This window comes from Cupressus sempervirens, chromosome 11 (assembly GCF_028749045.1).
Source record: "Cupressus sempervirens isolate cs-2001-9-10 chromosome 11, ASM2874904v1, whole genome shotgun sequence".
Lineage (NCBI taxonomy): Eukaryota > Viridiplantae > Streptophyta > Pinopsida > Cupressales > Cupressaceae > Cupressus > Cupressus sempervirens.
In genome coordinates, this window is record NC_143128.1 from 361514934 (window position 1) to 361533712 (window position 18779).

Here is an 18779-nt window from a genome sequence, read left to right on the forward strand (position 1 = left end):
GCATTTCATATTCATTCTTATTCATTTTCATCTTTATTTTTTTCATATCCACTTCACTAGTTCCTTTTTATCCTTTTCTTCTTTCATCACATTTCATTTCATTACATTTCAATTATCCACTTCATTTCATTTCATTACTTTTCATTCATACACTTCATTTCATTTCATTACATTACATTTTATTTATACATCACATTTCATTTATACATTTCATTTATACTTCATTTCATTTCATTACATTTCATTTATACTTCATTACATTTCATTTATCTACTCCATTTCTACATTCACTATCCACATATCATGCTATTACATCTAACATCTATACACTACATTAATCATTCACATTACATCAACATCTACAACTATCATATAAATCAAATCACAACATCACATATATGCATCCATTCATGCAATCATATAGATAAATTCCATGATATAACCAGTGCACAAGTTCGAACATCCGAAAGCTCAAATAGTCATATATCAAAAAGATCGAATCATCAACAACAAAAGGTCAAAAGGTCATCACATCAACATAAAAAGGTCATCATCATATATGATATGCATGATAAGACAATACAATGCAATACAAAATGATACACAGATCACCTTTGTGTTGCACCACCTACATCATCTGTATGTGTTTGATCTGGAGGTCCCTGCTCACTGGGGGAACTCATCCCATCTGTAGAATGTATGAGAACCCACATCTGTCAATCACCCATTGATCAACCACTAATAATTTGTCAATACTCTCCAATGGCCATGGGTACAATCCCCAAACCATGAAAATTCTCCCATGTACCTATTTCATCAAACAACTAAACAACAACATTAGTTTTTCATCACAATTGATCATCCTACATCTAGCTATTCAGCTAATGATTCTAGCTTGAACCTATTATTTGTCGTACTCTATATCTTGAGATGGACATATTAGTTTTCCCTACTCTATATCCTAAGGGGGCCACTATTTTCTATCTATCCAACATCACCTGATTGGTCTTATACATCACTTTGTTGAAACACATTGTTGAAAATATTATTTGTTTGACTTTGTATCTAGAGACAAACCTTTTAGTTTCCCCTATTCTATATCTTGAGAGGTGGCAGCTATCTACCCAATATCATTTGATTGATTCTACACATTACTTTGTGACTACACACTCCCTATCAACCGTTCTCATCAACATTTTCAGAAATAAAACTGGAATATCCCTATTCTTGCACACTAATTTATTTCCAATTTCATTTTTGAGGGGGGAGTATACCGGGGCATCAAAAATTTTCAAATATAAAAAACATTGTACTCCAATCAAAAATTTCAACATCAAATCAAAGTGGGGCATCTAAGCAAGCTATTTCAAAGGACTTTAAACATCAAATTATTAGCAATCAAACAACAAATTACTAGTAATCAAACATCAAACCATTAGCAATTAGACATCAAATTATTAACAATTAGGTATCACATCAACCTCGAATCAAGCAAACATCATCGACCAAACACTCAAACAACAAAATTGGCTAAAAAAAAGAAAATCAAGACAACCTTTGAACTAATATTCTTTGCATATTAGCTCAAAGAGGGGCATTTGTAGATACTTAAAAATTGGCAAAGACCTAAAACAATGCAAATTTTGATCAAACAACGCAGATTAAGGATAAAATTAGAGGAAAAAAACAAACTTTCAAATCAATCGTTACATCAAGTCATTAATCAATCAAATCACCTATCCAATCAAAAAGGACTTAAATCACTTTAAAAAGAGGAAAAGAAATTCAAGAAATCATAAAATCAAATAAAAAAGGAAAAAGGAAAAGATAAAAGTTGAAAATAAATGGAGCATTTAATAAATTAACAAAATCCATTTATCCTCTCTGTTAGAATTATAGATGGAGTAACTGAGAGGGGAGGGGTGAATCTATTACCACAAAAATAAATCCACAGATCCTTTAGATGTCTTAAATAACTAGTTACTGCTGATACTCTGTAATTACTTCACAAAATGCTGTAACTCAGTAGATTAATTTGTTACTGGTCTTCAAGCATTCATAATTATTAACATGCATGCAAAAGTAAATAACATGAACACAAAAGACACCAGATTTAATGTGGAAACCCAATATGGAAAAAACCACCAAGTAACTAGCTACCAATTTTCACTCTTCTGAAGTGAGCCCTATTAGGAGCCAACCCGATTAAAGGTTACAAAACAAACTGTTAGGTGTGACCCTGTTAGAGGATTTAATCACCCTGTTAAGAGTGGCCTTGCTAGAGGTCTTTAGAACAATTCAACTGAACTGTCACCTTGTTAGAGGATTTAAAAAATGCCTGCTAAACCAACTCTGTTAAGAGATTTTGAAATCACTGCTACAATGGTTAGAAAGTAATGATGAATTGACCTAAATATGATGCAACTGAATTTGCTAATTACAGATCTCGATTCTCCACCAATAGATCCTCCTTGATCAAATATAGTTTATTTGCTCCTCAATGATCTCTAATCATCCTTTAAAATTTTCTCTCACAATAATTAGTCCTTTGCATTCATTTCACATCAAATCCATCACACACACTTACAACTCGCAACTTGACCTCTTATATATACCGTTCAGATTATCAAGTCGACTCATTCACAAAACCAATAAACCATACATCAATCGGCTACATATATTATATTAAAAAAAAACTTTATTTCACAAAACAATGAAATCTTTCATTGGTCGACCCTACTTGATAAGCACTGCTCCAAAAATAATTTCCTGAGTTAACCATCTCAACTCGGTTAATACTGCAAAATTTGCAAAATCCTTTGGCTACCGAGTTAACTTAGTAAGAACTGAATTTCTTTCATTGACCATGAGAGCTCGGTAAGAACTCTCTCTACCATATTTCCCTTTGATGATTGAGTGAACTTGGCAACAACTGAATTTCCTTGTTTAACCTTGAAAGCTCAGTAATAACTGTCTGCACAAGGTAAAGCCTGAGAATGCTTGGTAGACACTGTAAACCTTCTTTGCTAACCTTTTGAGCTCGGTAGATTCTATCTTTTGCCTTGCTGACCAACTGAGCTTAGTAGACTTTGTCTAGTAACTGATATGACATTTGTGTAACATCAAAGACAACACACAATTGAACAATTGTATCCAACAATCTCCCTCTTTGGCATTGATGGCAACACAACATGTTATAGCAAAATGAAATTTGAAAACAAGTCTTTTCTAATAGAATGCTTCTCCTTATTATATTTTATTCCACAAAATTCCTCAAGTACAATAATCTCCCTCTTTCATATTAATCTCTCCTTCTTACATAAACTCCCTTTTTCTTGCAAATTTCAGAAAGATATGACAGTAAACTCTCCCTCTTTGACAACACATGCCAAAGACAACACAACTTCAAACTTAAATGAAATTCAATGTACCTTAACTACTGATTCATATGCAATGTCTTCATTTCTTTGCTGCATCAATTGATAGATCTTCAATTCAGTACTAGTTGATGCATCACTAAAACTGTATTTTAGTGAGCTTTAGATAGGGGAATGATCCCTAACTTACCTCTTAGATACAAGAATGCATCTTTAGGTAAAGGCTTTGTGAATATGTCAGCAATTTGTTCCTTTGTATAGACATATTCTAATCTAATCTCCTTACCCTGTACCAATTCTCTAATGAGGTGATACTTTATAGCAATATGCTTGGTTTTTGAATGCATCACTGGATTCTTGGATATGTTAATTGCACTTGTATTGTCACAAAACATAACAAAATGGTATTTGATTTCTTCCTTCATACTTTTCAATAATTGTTCGAACCAAACAATGTTTGAGTAGTTTACTGCTACAACAACATATTTAGCCTCTGCTGTGGACTGGGATGTATAGTTCTTCTTTTTACTTGTCCAAGAAACCAACCTTTTTCCAAGAAAGAAAGCTCCTCCACCTATATTTTTTCTATCATCAACGTTCCCTGCCCAATCTGCACCAGTAAACACTTTTAAATCCAAATTTCCTCCAAGTTTATACCATAATCCATAATCTTCAGTTCCTTTCAAATATCTTATGATCCTTTTGATTGCCATCATGTGATTTTCTTTTGGTTTTTTTGAAAATCTAGCTACAATACCAACTGCAAGAGCAATGTCTAGTCTTGTATGCACTACATATTGCAACTTTCCAATCATAGATCTATACAATGTCTGATCCACTTTCTTTGATTCATCATCGTTGGTAAGTTTCAATCCAGTACACATAAGAGTCCCAACTGGTTTGCAGTCTTTCATACCAAACTTTTTCAGTATCTCCTTGATGTATTTAGATTGAGTGATGTAGATGCCATTCTAACTCTGATGAATTTGAAGACCAACAAAGAATTTGATCTTACTAAACATTGACATTTCAAATTCCTTGTTCATTTGTTCTAAAGATTCTTTGCAAAGATCATCATTTCCTATGAAAAAAGTATCATCCACAAATATTTCTGCCAAAACAATCCTATTATCTGGTCCTTCCTTAATATACAAACTACTATTATCATTAGTTCTTTGAAAACCAATCTGAATAAGATAGTTGTGCAATCTTTAATACCATGCTCTCGGGGCTTGTTTTAGACCATACAATGCTTTATGCAATTTGCAGACCATGTCCTTCTTGTCTGGATCAACAAAACCTTTAGGCTATTCAATATAAAACTCTTCATCTAGTATACCATTGAGAAATGATGACTTGACATCCATCTGATAAACTTTGAATCCTTTGTATGCAGCATATGCAACTAAGGTTCTGACACCTTCCAATCTTGCAATAGGAGCAAAAGTTTCTCCATAGTCTACACCTTCTTCTTGAGAGTATCCTTTGCATACCAGTCTAGATTTGTTCCTTGACACCTTACCATCTTCATTTAACTTGTTTATGAATACCCACTTAATTCATATCACGTTTTTGTTTGTAGGCCTAGGTACAAGAGTCCATGTCTTATTTTTTTCTATCTGCTCAATCTCTTCATTCATAGCTTCAATCCAACTTTCATTTTCTAATGCATCTTTGACATTTCTTGGTTCAAAATCAGCAAGTAAACAAGTGCCTTTCAACTTACTTCTTGTCATAGTTCCTTCAAATTTATCTCCAATGATTTGATTTGGTGCATGATGCCTCCTTACATACTTGGCTAATATAGGTTCCTTTCCTTTTGAATGCTTTGCATTTTCATCCTCTTGCATTTCAGCTTCAGGTTCTGGTTGCTCGAGCTCGGTAGCTATTGATTTAGTAGCTTCTATTTGCAACTCGGTCCTTGCAGCTCGATAGGTATTGGCTTAGTTTGAACTTCCTCCAACTCGGTTACTAAAGACTCAGGAGTTGAAGATTCCTGATTGACAAGTGCATTTGGTACTATATCAGGTTCAATGTAAACAAATCTCCTGTAATCTTCTGGTTCCCTTTTGCTTTCTTCTTTAGTTCTTTCTGCAAACTCATCAACTTTCACATGTGCACTTTCTATGACTTTGTGAGTAGACAAATTCAAACATCTATATGCTTTACTTTTGCAAGAGTATCCCAAAAATATTCCTTCATCACCCTTTACATCAAATTTACCTTTTCTAGATTCTTTCAAAATGTAACATTTGCTTGCAAATACTTTTAGGTAACTTCCATTTCATTTGTAGCCATACCATAACTCATAGGGGGTTTTGAATGAGTCCTTCAGTTGTACTCGATTCAAGGTATGAACCGCAGTACTAATAGCTTCCTTCCAGTATTGGATAGCAATGCTCTTTTCAATCATTAAATTTCTTGCACAGTCCATGATAGATCTGTTCCTTCTTTCAGCTATTCCATTTTGTTCAGGAGTTCTAGGTGCTAAAACTTGTCTTTTGATTCCCCTTTCAATGCAAAAGCTATTGAACTCATCTGAAATGAATTCACCACCTTTGTCTGACCTCAAACATTTCAGTCTTTTGCCTGTTTCCTTTTCTAATCTGGCCAAATACCATTTGAACTTTTCAAATGCTTCTGATTTCTCTCTTAGGTACATGACAGTCATCATTCTTGAGTAATTGTCAACAAAAAGAATGAAGAACTTTTCACCAGTATAACTTTCAATTCCAATAGGTCTACATAAATCAGTATGCACAATTTCTAAAACTTCTTTAGACTGATAGTTTTTACTATTAAAGCTAGTCTTTCCCATCTTTCCAATTTGACAATTCTTGCATAGACCAACCTTAGGTTTCTTTATATTAGGAATGCCTCTTACTTTCCTGAATTTACTTATTTTCATTAAATTATCAAAGTTCACATGACAAAACCTCCTATGCCATAACCAACTTTCTTCAACTTGAGAAATAAAGCATGAACATTCACCAAATTCAAGATAAAACAAGTTATTTTTTGTTTGAGTGCCTGATCCAATCAACTTTTCTTTGCCATCCAGCAGTCTTGCTTTTCCATACATGAATTCCACTTTGATTCCATTATTGAGTAGGTGTGCCACACTTAATAGATTATGTTTTAGTCCTTCTACCCAATTTGTATTATCACATACAATTCTTTGGTTAGAGAGATTCTTCCTTTTCCTTTTATGCAACAAGGTTCATTATTGCTAAATCTCACACTGCCACCATCATAATCTTCAAAATATTTAAACTTAGTTTTATCACCAGTCATGTGATGAGAAAAACCACTATCTATAATCCATGTATCATTTTTTCTCACATGAGAAATAAGTGCCATTTCCTCATCATTATTAGATTCATCCTTTACAATAATGTAGACGATCTCAACTTCTTCTTCATTATCAGAATCATTAGAATCTTTAGCCATGAAACATGTTTTCTTAACTTTATCCTTGAATGATTTGAAGTATTTCTTGCCATTGCACTTGTGACCTTTCTTCTCATCCTTGTTCTGCTTATTTGGGCACCTAGCAGCAATATGTCCAATTTCTTCACAAGAAAAATAGATTAGAGGAACCTTACCTTTGTATTTCCCTTTGCCTCTTGAATATTTCCTTGCTAGCAGAGCTTCAACCACCTCAAGATCACTATCTGAACTCTATTTTGATTCTTCATCACTATCTAACTAAGAATCCTTTATCTTCTTGGCTTTCTCCTTGAGTGAAAGCTTGGCTTCAAATGCTGATTCAACATTCTTGGTAGCTGGAACATAATTATCATAGTTATCTTGCTCAAATGTAGTCAATCTTCCAACTATGGCCTCCAAATTTATCTTATGATTTTCTTCACATCTTCTTTCTTAAATTACAGAAACTCTGATTGCATAAATGAGAAGTAGAGTTCTAAGAACTTTACTTATAACTGTTTCCTCCTTGATATCTCCTCTAGATGCTTTGATGGTACTAACACATGCTTTAACTCTTTCAACATATTTTGTAATGTTTTCATCTTCTCTCATCCTGATTTGATCAAATTGACCTCTCAAACTTTCTGCTTTGGCTCTTTTCACATTATCATCACCTCCATAGATCTCTTTCAGCTTGTTCCACATTTAAAAGGTAGTTTTGCAATCCTTGATGTCATCAAATTCTTCATAACTTAGGGCAAATGCAATATCTATCATCATGTTGTTGTGAGTCTTCTTTTCAACAATATCATTGACAAATAATGTACTAGCAGGTTCTGCATATTTTTCATCAAGGTACTTCAGCCTTGTATCACCAATAGAAGCTAGATGAAGTCTCATCAACCCCTGCCATGTTGAGAAGTTGTCCCTGTTAAGTCTTGGAATTTCCCTTTTATAAGACATCCTGATCTTTGGCTTAGATCCTTGAAATCTTTTCCCGCAAGCACCAAAAGCTTTGATACCAATTGTTGGAATTATAGATGGAGTAACTGAGCAGTAATCACTGCTCCAAAAATAATCTCCTAAGTTAACCATCTGAACTCAGTTAATACTACAAAATCTACAAAATCCTTTGGCTACCGAGTTAACTTGGTAAGAACTGAATTTCCTTTGCTGACCATGAGAGCTCGGTAAGAACTGTCTCTGCCATATTTCCCTTTGATGACCGAGTGAGCTCAGTAACAACTAGATTTCCTTGTTTAACCTGGAAAGCTTGGTAACAACTGTTTGCACAAGGTAAAGTCTAAGAACACTCAGTAGACACTATAAACCTTCTTTGCTAACCTTCTAAGCTTGGTAGATTCTGTCTTTTGCCTTGCTGACCAACTGAGCTTGGTAGACTCTGTTTGATAACTGATATGACATTTGTGTAACATCAAAGACAACACACAATAGGACAATTGTATCCAACACTATCAAAAGTAAAAATCCTCCTTTTTACATTTAAAAGAATTGAAAAATCCTCATTTATCCTCACAAACTAAATCTGTTGGACTCTTCCTCTTGGTGCCTTACAAGATATTTATAGTTTCACCATTACCCTCTAGTCAAAAGTGAAATCCTGATCCTTAACCCAACCCCTTCTAAAATCCTATAAATAAGAGGAAAATTCAAGAGCAAAAGGACTCAAGTTTTAGACATCTAAACTATAGACACATTTAGAGTTATCATCATTTTTAGCATTGCTATTATAGCAAGTTCATGTCATTTTTTATATCATTTAGCATTCATTTCATGGCATTTAATATCATTTAGGTTTACATATGCACATGTTTCTAGCATTCTAGTATCATTATCTTCACATAATCTACATTTTCATATACATCTAGCATATACTTTGATAGATCTACATTCATGGCATACTCCCATTCTAGAACTATCACTGAGATGTTGGTCTGAGAGAAATCTTAGCGTTGTAGTTAGGGAAGCATGAGATGTTCGTGGAGTTCTCATTTAACAATGATTTCTTGGGTTTAGAATAGGTCATTGTTACTTCAATAGCACTCTACATTAAGGTCTCATGAATACACAATTCCACCATGCATAGTTATCTTTTCTTTATTAGTAGTTTGTGTTATCCTTGAGGTAGATTTTGCTATCAGGATTCCTTATGTATGATTGTTTTATGATTTGGTTATCTATGTGTGGATCATACATTATCTCTCTTGCATAATGGGAGTGGGAGTCTGATTAGGTAACCACAAGGTTGAGAGGTGGTATCTTCTTACCATCCCCCCCTCAAATTGACAGATGTTGGATGCTCATTGATACAATTGTACCATTGTCATTCTTATTCTTATCTTGGAGACTTCTATTTGTTTGATGTATCTATGTATCATGTATTTTGAGATCCTACGAGATATTGTATTGTATATTGATGTACTTGTATTTATTATTGCATACCCTATGACATGAGCAGTGGACGATGTTATCTGAATTTACTCTATCATATGAATTGTTTTATGTATGTGTATATGAGATTATTTATGTGTTTATTCATTTTATGATTATGGACATTGTAATTGAGACTTAAACTTATTAATAAAACTTTCTTAAATGTGACTCAACATGAAGGAACCCTTTTGGAATGAAATCTGTATTATAATTACATTTGTGTAAATGTTGTGTATGTGTATATTTCTTCTGCATTGTTCCTTTGATGTTGTTTAAAATTTTAAAAAAAAATAGTTTTGTAAACTTTGTAACATATTAGATTTATTTCTTTTGGGTTCCCGAGTGGGGCATTACATTATACAAGTGATAAGCATAAAAACTGAGCACATGTCCATCAAAAGTGGATTATCCTCCATTGTACATGAAATTATGTGCAACAATGAGAGGATAAGAAGACAAAGGTGTATCTCACAAGGAGAGGTAGTAGAAAACATATGCTCAAATAAAGTGCTAACTCCTAGGTGTCTACATAACAACTAATATAAAAATGCATTATCCTAAGTGAACTTAAGTAAAGTGTAATTAGTAATATTGAATTACACCAACATGTATTACGAGCTCTTCATCAATGGGATAGAACCTGAACCCCTGAGGTAGTTATGCATCACCTTTATCATGATTGAACCAAAGTTAAGAGCCTCCATTATTGAATTCTCTTCTCAATATGCCCACTTAGCCTTTGCAAAATCTAATATATATGTTGTGGGGAGATGTTGTGTTGACTTCTTATATGGGTGTTAGGAGAGGTGAGAAAATAGAACGGGATGGGATGTGTGGAGAGGCACACATCAAAGATGAATATAGATGACAATAAGTAAATATGTGTGTTGTCAGTATTGATAGAAAGTAAGAGAATGAAAAATTAGGTCATAGGGGAACATAAAGGAGTTTGTGGGGTTGTAGCTAAGATTGACAAAGGAGTATTTCAATTTCTTGATGCATGTTCATATGATGGGCATGAACAAGCCTAGGCCTAGTTATATTTATGATCATAGTCAAGGAACTACATTATTCAGTGCCTGGTCATTCATGACTATTTATATTCTTACCCACCTTGGAAAAATCCCAACTATTTGTCATCAAATCCCACCTAGATTTATAAATTAAAACCCCACAAACCAAAATTTGAAAAAAAACCATAATTAGGGTCAACAAATATACTAAATGAATATATGAATGCCATGGGAATGGGTGTGCTGTATAGTTGGGACAGGGGGTTGCATTTCTATTGTAACTTATTGTTGATAGGAAGTCATCCCAAAAAGATTGGGGCCACTAATTGTGATGCTCAAATGAGATAAGATTTGAAGTGTTCTTAGGGCATAATTGATGGCATTTTTACATAGATTTTTAATAGTTTCAAGCAATTTCATTTTTAAAAGAAAGTTAGGATCAAGCTAGGCAATTTCATTTTTATGTCACATAAGTCAAGTTTCAAACAATTTCATTTTCAAATAACATAAACTAGGTTTCAAATAATTTAATTTTCAAATTACATAAACTTGAAGCAGTACACATCCTTACCTAGGTATAGTCAATGATATGTGGGCTTTCAACATTCAGTGAATCACATGGGAAGTTGGTGCTCAAACCCCACATTGGCCAAATCATGCCTTTCCTGCATGGAAAACTAAGTAAATAAATTTGCCTTTGTCTTTTTATATATTAGCATGTGATCATTGCAATTTCAATGATTGTATAATAAGTTGTTGGTATTATGATAGTATTGGGGGATGATTGAAAAAAAACCAAAATGTGCACCACCATAAAAAATAGTTGTAAGAAATTAGGGCCAAATATAGTAGTGTTTATCCCTCCTTCTCTCTCTAAGGCCCTTTTAAATATATTTAGAATTTTATATATTTAAATTTAATTTAATTACACACATGTGATTTTAAATTTTAAAACTTACATATCACTATAAAATTTTAGAAATGATTTAGTTATATACATAATTATAACTTTAATAGTGATTTTAGAACAATGAAGGTTTGACAATTTAACTTGTACATCTCATGTGAATTCAGATGATGAAGTTGTATATTTTCAATTGTGTCACTCTTTATCTTTAGTACAACAAGAAATGTCTTTCATTGATTTAATGGAAAGACAAGCATATTTAATATGATAAGAATCTTAGATAAGTGAAATTCAGCTTTAATTCACATAAACTTGAAGCAGTACACATTCTTACCCAGGTAGTGTCGATGATATTTGGGCTTGGAGCATTGAGTGACTCACATGGAGAGTTGGTGCTCAAACTCCACACTGACCAAATCATGCCTTTCTCGTGCAGACAACTATAAATATGATTTTGTCTTTGTCTTTGTCTTTTAATATTAGCGCATGACTATTGTAGTTTTGAAAACCATGTAATAAGTAGTTGGTATTCTGATGATATTGGGGGGTGATCGAAAAAAAAAAATGTGCCCTGCCATCAAAAATGGCCGTCAAAAACTAGGGCTAAATATAGCAGTGTTTATCCTCCCTTCTTTCTCTAAGGTCCTTTTAGGTATATTTCAAATCTTGTATATTCAAATTTAATTTAATTATGCACATGTTGATTTTAAAATTTAAAACTTACATATCATTATCGAATTTTAGAAATGATTAAGGTAGTTATACACATAATTATAACTTTACTAGTGATTTTATAGAACAATGAAGGTTTGATAATTTAACTTGTACATCTCATGTGAATTTAGATAACAAATTTGTATATTTTCAATTGTGTCACTCTTTATCTTTGGTACAACAAGAAATGTCTTTCTTTGATTTAATGGAAACCTAAGCATATTTTATATGATAAGAATCTCAAATAAGTGAAATTTAACTTTAATTCACATAAACTTGAAGCAGTACACATTCTTAACCAAGTAGTTTCAATAATATGTGGGATTCCAATGTTGAGTGACTCATATGGGGAGTTGGTGCTCAAACCCTACACTAACCAAATCATGCCTTTCTCATGCAGACAACTGTAAAAATGAAATTGTCTTTGTCTTTGTCTTTTAATATTAGCACACGACTATCGTAGTTTCGACAACCATGTAATAAGTAGTCAGTATTCTGATGATATAAGGGGATGATTGAAAAAAAAAATCAATATGTGCCCCACTGTCGAAAATGGCCATAAAAAATTAGGGCTATATATAGTAGTGTTTATCCTCCCTTCTCTCTCTAAGGCTCTTTTAAATATATTTCAAATCCTATATCTTCAAATTTAATTTAATTATGTACATGTTGATTTTAAAATATAAAACTTACTTATCACTAATTTAAAAAAAAAATGATTAAGGTAGATTTATGAAGCACTATAATCTTACTAGGTTGATTAAGCAGTTATATACACAATTATAACTTTAATGGTGATTTTAGAACAATGAAGGTTTGAAAATTTAACTTGTACATCTCATGTGAATTTAGATGAAGAATTTGTATGTTTTCAATTGTGTGACTCTTTATCTTTACTACAATAAGAAACGTCTTTCTTTGATTTAATGGATACATAAGCATAATTTATATGATACGAATCTCATATAAGTGAAATTTAATTTTAATTCACATAAACTTGAAGAAATACACATCCTTACTTAGGTAGTGTTGATGATATGTGGGCTTACAACGTTGAGTGACTCACATGGGGAGATGGTGCTCAAACCCCATGTTGGTCAAATCATACCTTTCCTGTGGAGACAGTTGTGAAAATGATTTTTTTTGTCTTTTATTTATTTTTATATTAGCACGTGATTTTCATAGTTTCAATGACCATGTAATAAGTAGTTGATATTCCAACAATATCAGGGGGTGATTGAAAAAAATCAAAATGTGCCTCGCTGTCAAAAATGACCATAAAAAAATAGGGCTAGATATAGTAGTGTTTATCCTCCCTTCTCTCTCTAAGGTCCTTTTAAATATATTTCAAATCTTGTATCTTCACATTTAATTTAATTATACTCATGTTGATTTTAAAATTTAAAACTTACATATCACTATAAAAAATGATTAAGGTAGATTTATGAAGCACTATAAATTTACTAAGTTGATTAAGGTAGTTATATACGAAATCATAGCTTTAATAGTGAGTTTGAAACAATGAAGGTTTGACAATTTAACTTGTATATTTTATGTGAATTTAGATGATAATTTTTTTTTTCAATTGTGTCACTATTTATCTTTAGTACAACAAGAAATGTCTTTCTTTCATTTAATGGAAACAGAAGTATGCTTTATATGATAAGGAATCTTAAATTAGTGAAATTTAATTGTAAAATGAGAAAATAAATAATACATGAAAATGTTATAAATATTATATAAAATCTACTATTATCTCTTTATAAAGCCATATAATTGTATGGTCTGAAGATATCTATTATTGTCATGTCACAAAAATGATGATACAAAGAAATAATAAATAATCATTGAAACAGTCAGAGGCAATTTTAACAATTGCAAATAATATTAATAATATTTTCCATGTACACCTCCCTTAATGTATTATAGCACTCCACTAAAAGTGTTTTGACAATTCCACCAAAAAAACTGTTGAATATAAATCTAAACTAGCAATCACACACAATTATTAGTGACTCACATGGGGAGTTGGTGCTCAAACCCATGTTGGTCAATCATGCTTTTCCCACGTAGACAATTATGAAAATGAATTTTTCTTATATATATATGGCTGCCATAGTTTTGACGACCACGTAATAAGTAGTCAGTATTTAGATGATATCGGGAGGTGATTGAATTTTTTTTTTCAAAATGTGCCTCGCCATAAAAAATGACCATAACAAATTAGGGCCAGATATAGTAGTATTTATCTTCCCTTCTCTCTAAGGTACTTTTAAATATATTTCAAATTTTATATCTTCAAATTTAATTTAATTATACACATGTTGATTTTAAAATTTAAAACTTACATATCACTATCAAATTAAAAAAATGATTAAGGCAGATTTATGAAGCACTATAAATTTACTAAGTTAATCAAGGTAGTTATATACAAAATTATAACTTTAATAGTGCATTTAGAACAATGAAGGTTTAAAAATTTAACTCGTACATCTCATGTGAATTTAGATGACGAATTTGTATATTTTCAATTGTGTCACTCTTTATCTTTAGTACAACAAGAAACCTCTTTCTTTCATTTAATGAAGACATAAGTATACTTTATATGATAAGAATCTCAGATAAGTAAAATTTAACTCTAAAATGATAAAATAAGTAATACATGAAAATGTTATAAATACTATATAAAATCTACTATTATCTCTTTATATAGCCATATATAGTTGTATGGTCTGAAGATATCTATTGTCGTCATGTCACAAAAATGATAATACAAAGAAATAATAAATAATCATTGAAACAGTCAAAGGCAATTTTAACAACTGCAAATAATATTAAAAATCTTTTCCATTTCCACCTCCCTTAACACATTATAACACTCCACTAAAAGAGTTTTGACTATTCCACCAAAAAAATTGTCGAATATATATCTAAACTAGCAATCACACCTTAATGTGCAATATGTACGTTGTGGAAGTATGGAAGATCATTTCAATATTTATTCCTTTACATCTCTCTCTTTCTCTATACATTTTTTTACCATGCTCACACTTTATATTCATCTCTATTTTTATCTTCTTCTCCCCCCTCCATATCTAGATACGTCTCCCTCTCTTTATCCATCCACTCTTTCCATAACCCCTTTCCTATACTTTTAAATCTTCTTCTCTCCCCTCCATATCTAGATATGTCTCCCTCTCTTTATCCATCCACTCTTTCCATCACCCATTCCCTATACTTTTAAATTTCTAAATATCAACATTTCTTTATCTCTATCTCTATCTCTATCTTTTTATCTCCCTGTTACTTTCTATTGCTATATATATCCCCATTTTTACCTATTCCATCATCTCTTTTTTATATGTTTGTATCTTCCATCCCCTCTTTCTATCTCTCTAACCCCTACCCCTCTCTTTATCACTCTTTTCTCTCTCCACATCTTTGCCTTTTATATCCATTCATATTCATGCCTACCAAACATATGCATTTGTTATAGGTGTCATTGCTACAACAATATATATGAAGAATGGTAGTAGGAATAAGAACATATCAACTCACATGCAACTTTCATTTGCCGTGAAGTATTAAAATAAGACCTTTTGCGTAAAGAGAGGAAAATTCAAAAGTCATAAACAAATGCAACACATAGTCAAATATTTGCCTCAACTAATTTGATTATGTACCATTAAGATACTCAAAATCTCCATTGGCTAGATGACAAACCCACTACCTAACTGAATAGGATGCTCAAGTTGAAACCTGCGATCTAAAAACCCTTTTTGAGTAGGCATCAAAGAGCTTTTCTGGACAGGATTTTTTATACACCCTCTATGAGACCCAAGATCTAAAAGCCTATTGTATTTGATCCTCTTTCTTATCTATGAGAAAACCTAAGGTTTCTATTAGGAATTGTCTAGTTTGGTAAGTATTATGAGTGAGCAGAGCAATGTTGGCAATTTAATCTAATTTTTATGCTTAGATTTAGTCAACTAAGCCCCCATCTCCATGGCTTTTGAGTAAGATATGCTTGAAAATCTATAAGGGAATATATATGTTTCCTTTGATTATTTAAACACCTATAACAAAAATGTGAATATGAGAGTCACAGTCCCATATTCTCCTTGCACCATTAGCCCTAATTATGAAAGTGGTGTAATGACAACAATGCTCATCCCTAGAGGAAGGGGAAATGTTTGGATTTTTTCTACAGATTCTAGACATTACCAGCTTCTATCTAGTGTATGAGCATCTCATTTTATTGTAAAAATAATATATGATTCATGACAACATATGTTGAATGTGGATTTTTTTTTGGTCTTTTTTTATGATTATATTATAAAATGGAGAAGTTTTATGTTTGACTTTGCATGCAATACATTGACATAGAATATTATTGGAATTACCATAACCTTTTTTCTTGTTTAATTGAGGCAACAAATTTATTGTACTTGTCCCAACGTCTATAAAGGTTTGAAATTTCAACTAATGTCTCTTTGTATGTCTCTCTCTCTCATCCTCTCACTCTAGTTCATTTATATTTCTCTTTTCCTCCCCCCAACCATCCCCCCCCCCCCCCCCCCCCCCCCCCCCCCCCCCCCCCCCTCTCTCTCTCTCTCTCTCCCTCCCTCTCCCTCTCCCTCCTAACCTTGAGCTATTTTATTATAAGTTTGTTAGTTGACTTTGATTTCCTTGAAACATTTTTGACATTGCATCTGATAAAATAAAGTCATTTTAATTTCATGTGCACATTTCGAATGATTTTGTAACCAATCTACATTATTTCCAAAATTTGTATTTGTGTTAATGATGTGTTTTCCCTTATTTTTGATGTATACGCATCTTAGATGATTGGTCATGAAAGTAGTATTATTGCTTTGGAAGAGCATAATATTTCATTTAAATAGGTTGGATACATGTGTTTCAAAGTTTCATTATCTCACCAATAGGTGGGGATGACCAAAAATTCACAAGTGAAATATCTTAAAACAAGGGGAAAATTTTAAAATGGTGCAAAAAAAGTTGTTAAAGAACTTACATTGCTTTGCTTTTTTACTTTTGAATCGACTTAATGCACAGTGTTATGAGACCTATTTGGTAGTCATTGCTTATAAATAATAATAATAAATCATACAACCTATATGTTGACAAAAAAGTTTTCAAATTTTTGAAGGAAGAGATGAGAGAACAAAAATAGAGAGGGGATAAATGATGATAGGAGAGATATATAAAGATAGAATGATACAAAGAGAGATGTAGCCTACAAAGGTAAGGAGATAGAGATAGAGATGATTATATCAAGATATAGGTAGAGGTACATAGAGAGAGAGAGAGAGAGAGAGAGAGAGAGAGAGAGAGAGAGAGAGAGAGAGAGAGAGAGAGAGAGAGAGAGAGAGAGAGAGAGAGAGAGAGAGAGGACTCCTTAGAAGGACAACTATCTTCTTACCATGCTTACGATGGAGGATAGATGTACCTAATTGACCATAGTCTACGTTAAAATTATGGTAGTGGGAAGGTATATTTGTGTTTTATTCTTACTATAATGACACTAATTAGAAATTGGAACCAATTGAATACACATAAGTATAATGTTGACATGTTGATAAACTATTGATAATATGAGAAAATAATCACTAAGATGGAAAGATGTAAAATTTGTACTTGTTCAGTTAAATTAAAATTATAATCTAAATTTAATTCTATATTAGATATTAAATTTAATATAAATTTATATATTTTTAAAATGTTTATTTATTAATTAATTTATTGATTATTAATTTTATTTCTCTAAAATAATATTTTTGTCTTTTCTCATAAGTTCCCTCAAATTGAGGGAATGTATATATAATTTGGCTCAGTTTTTGCAGATTTGTTCTGGCAGTTAGTTTAATTTTTGGTACAATGAAATTGCAGAGTTCCCCTGACTTTTGTTTTGGGAAAAAATTGTTGTTTTTGGGGTTCCCTATTATGGAAATTCTATTCTGGAAGAAATATTTGTTTAGTAACTTTGGGTCTTCCATTATGGTGTTGTAAATAAAGCATTAGGAGTTCCTTCAAGATACAAATAATGCTTGTTCCATTTCGTGCAGACGCATTCTTCTTTCTTCTTCTCCATTTAATGTTTGAAATCAAAACTAGTAGCTTTGAGAAATATTTATAAAAGGTGTGGTTGATCCTAACTATAAAATAGAGGATGTGGTTGTTCCTAAAAGAGAAAGAAATTGATAAATTTATCAATAGAAAGTTGGGGCTCACCTGGAGCACTTTTCACAACTTCTATAATCTTGGAATATGTAGTTATTTGATGAAAAACAATAATACATCTTCAATAAAAGAGGTTTTTTCCTAAGGTTTAGTCATAATTCAATATGAGAGTCATTTTATCGAGGTTGACTTTTGAAAATTGGGGGTTTTGAAAATGCTTAGTATAGATTGCTTGCGTACGTTTCTAATTATTTTTGTGTTCTTAGAAGTGACAAAGATCAATGTTAAAGATATTTTAAAGAAAATTAAGACAAGGGGTACTTATTTCTTATTTTCCTAAATGACAAAGAAAAATTTATAGAAGACCAATTTCAATTTTTATCACGAAGGCCTTATTAGAACAATAAATTATGCCCATATAATCATTTGCATGGAGGGAAGTCATATCTCCATTAAAATCAACTAGAATATTACTAACAAGATTGTGTAGATGTCTAGGAGATCTAAAAGAGAGATTACATGAGGTTAATGTTGGAGAAAACTAGAGGCTTTAGAGTGACCCTCTCTATTTTTGAAAATCTAATTAATGATGGTTCAAATATGGTTGATGAGATCTATTAGAACATTGCTCTTAGACGTCTCCCATACCTTTATTGGTTTAATAAGGAGAATTTGTATGTCCCA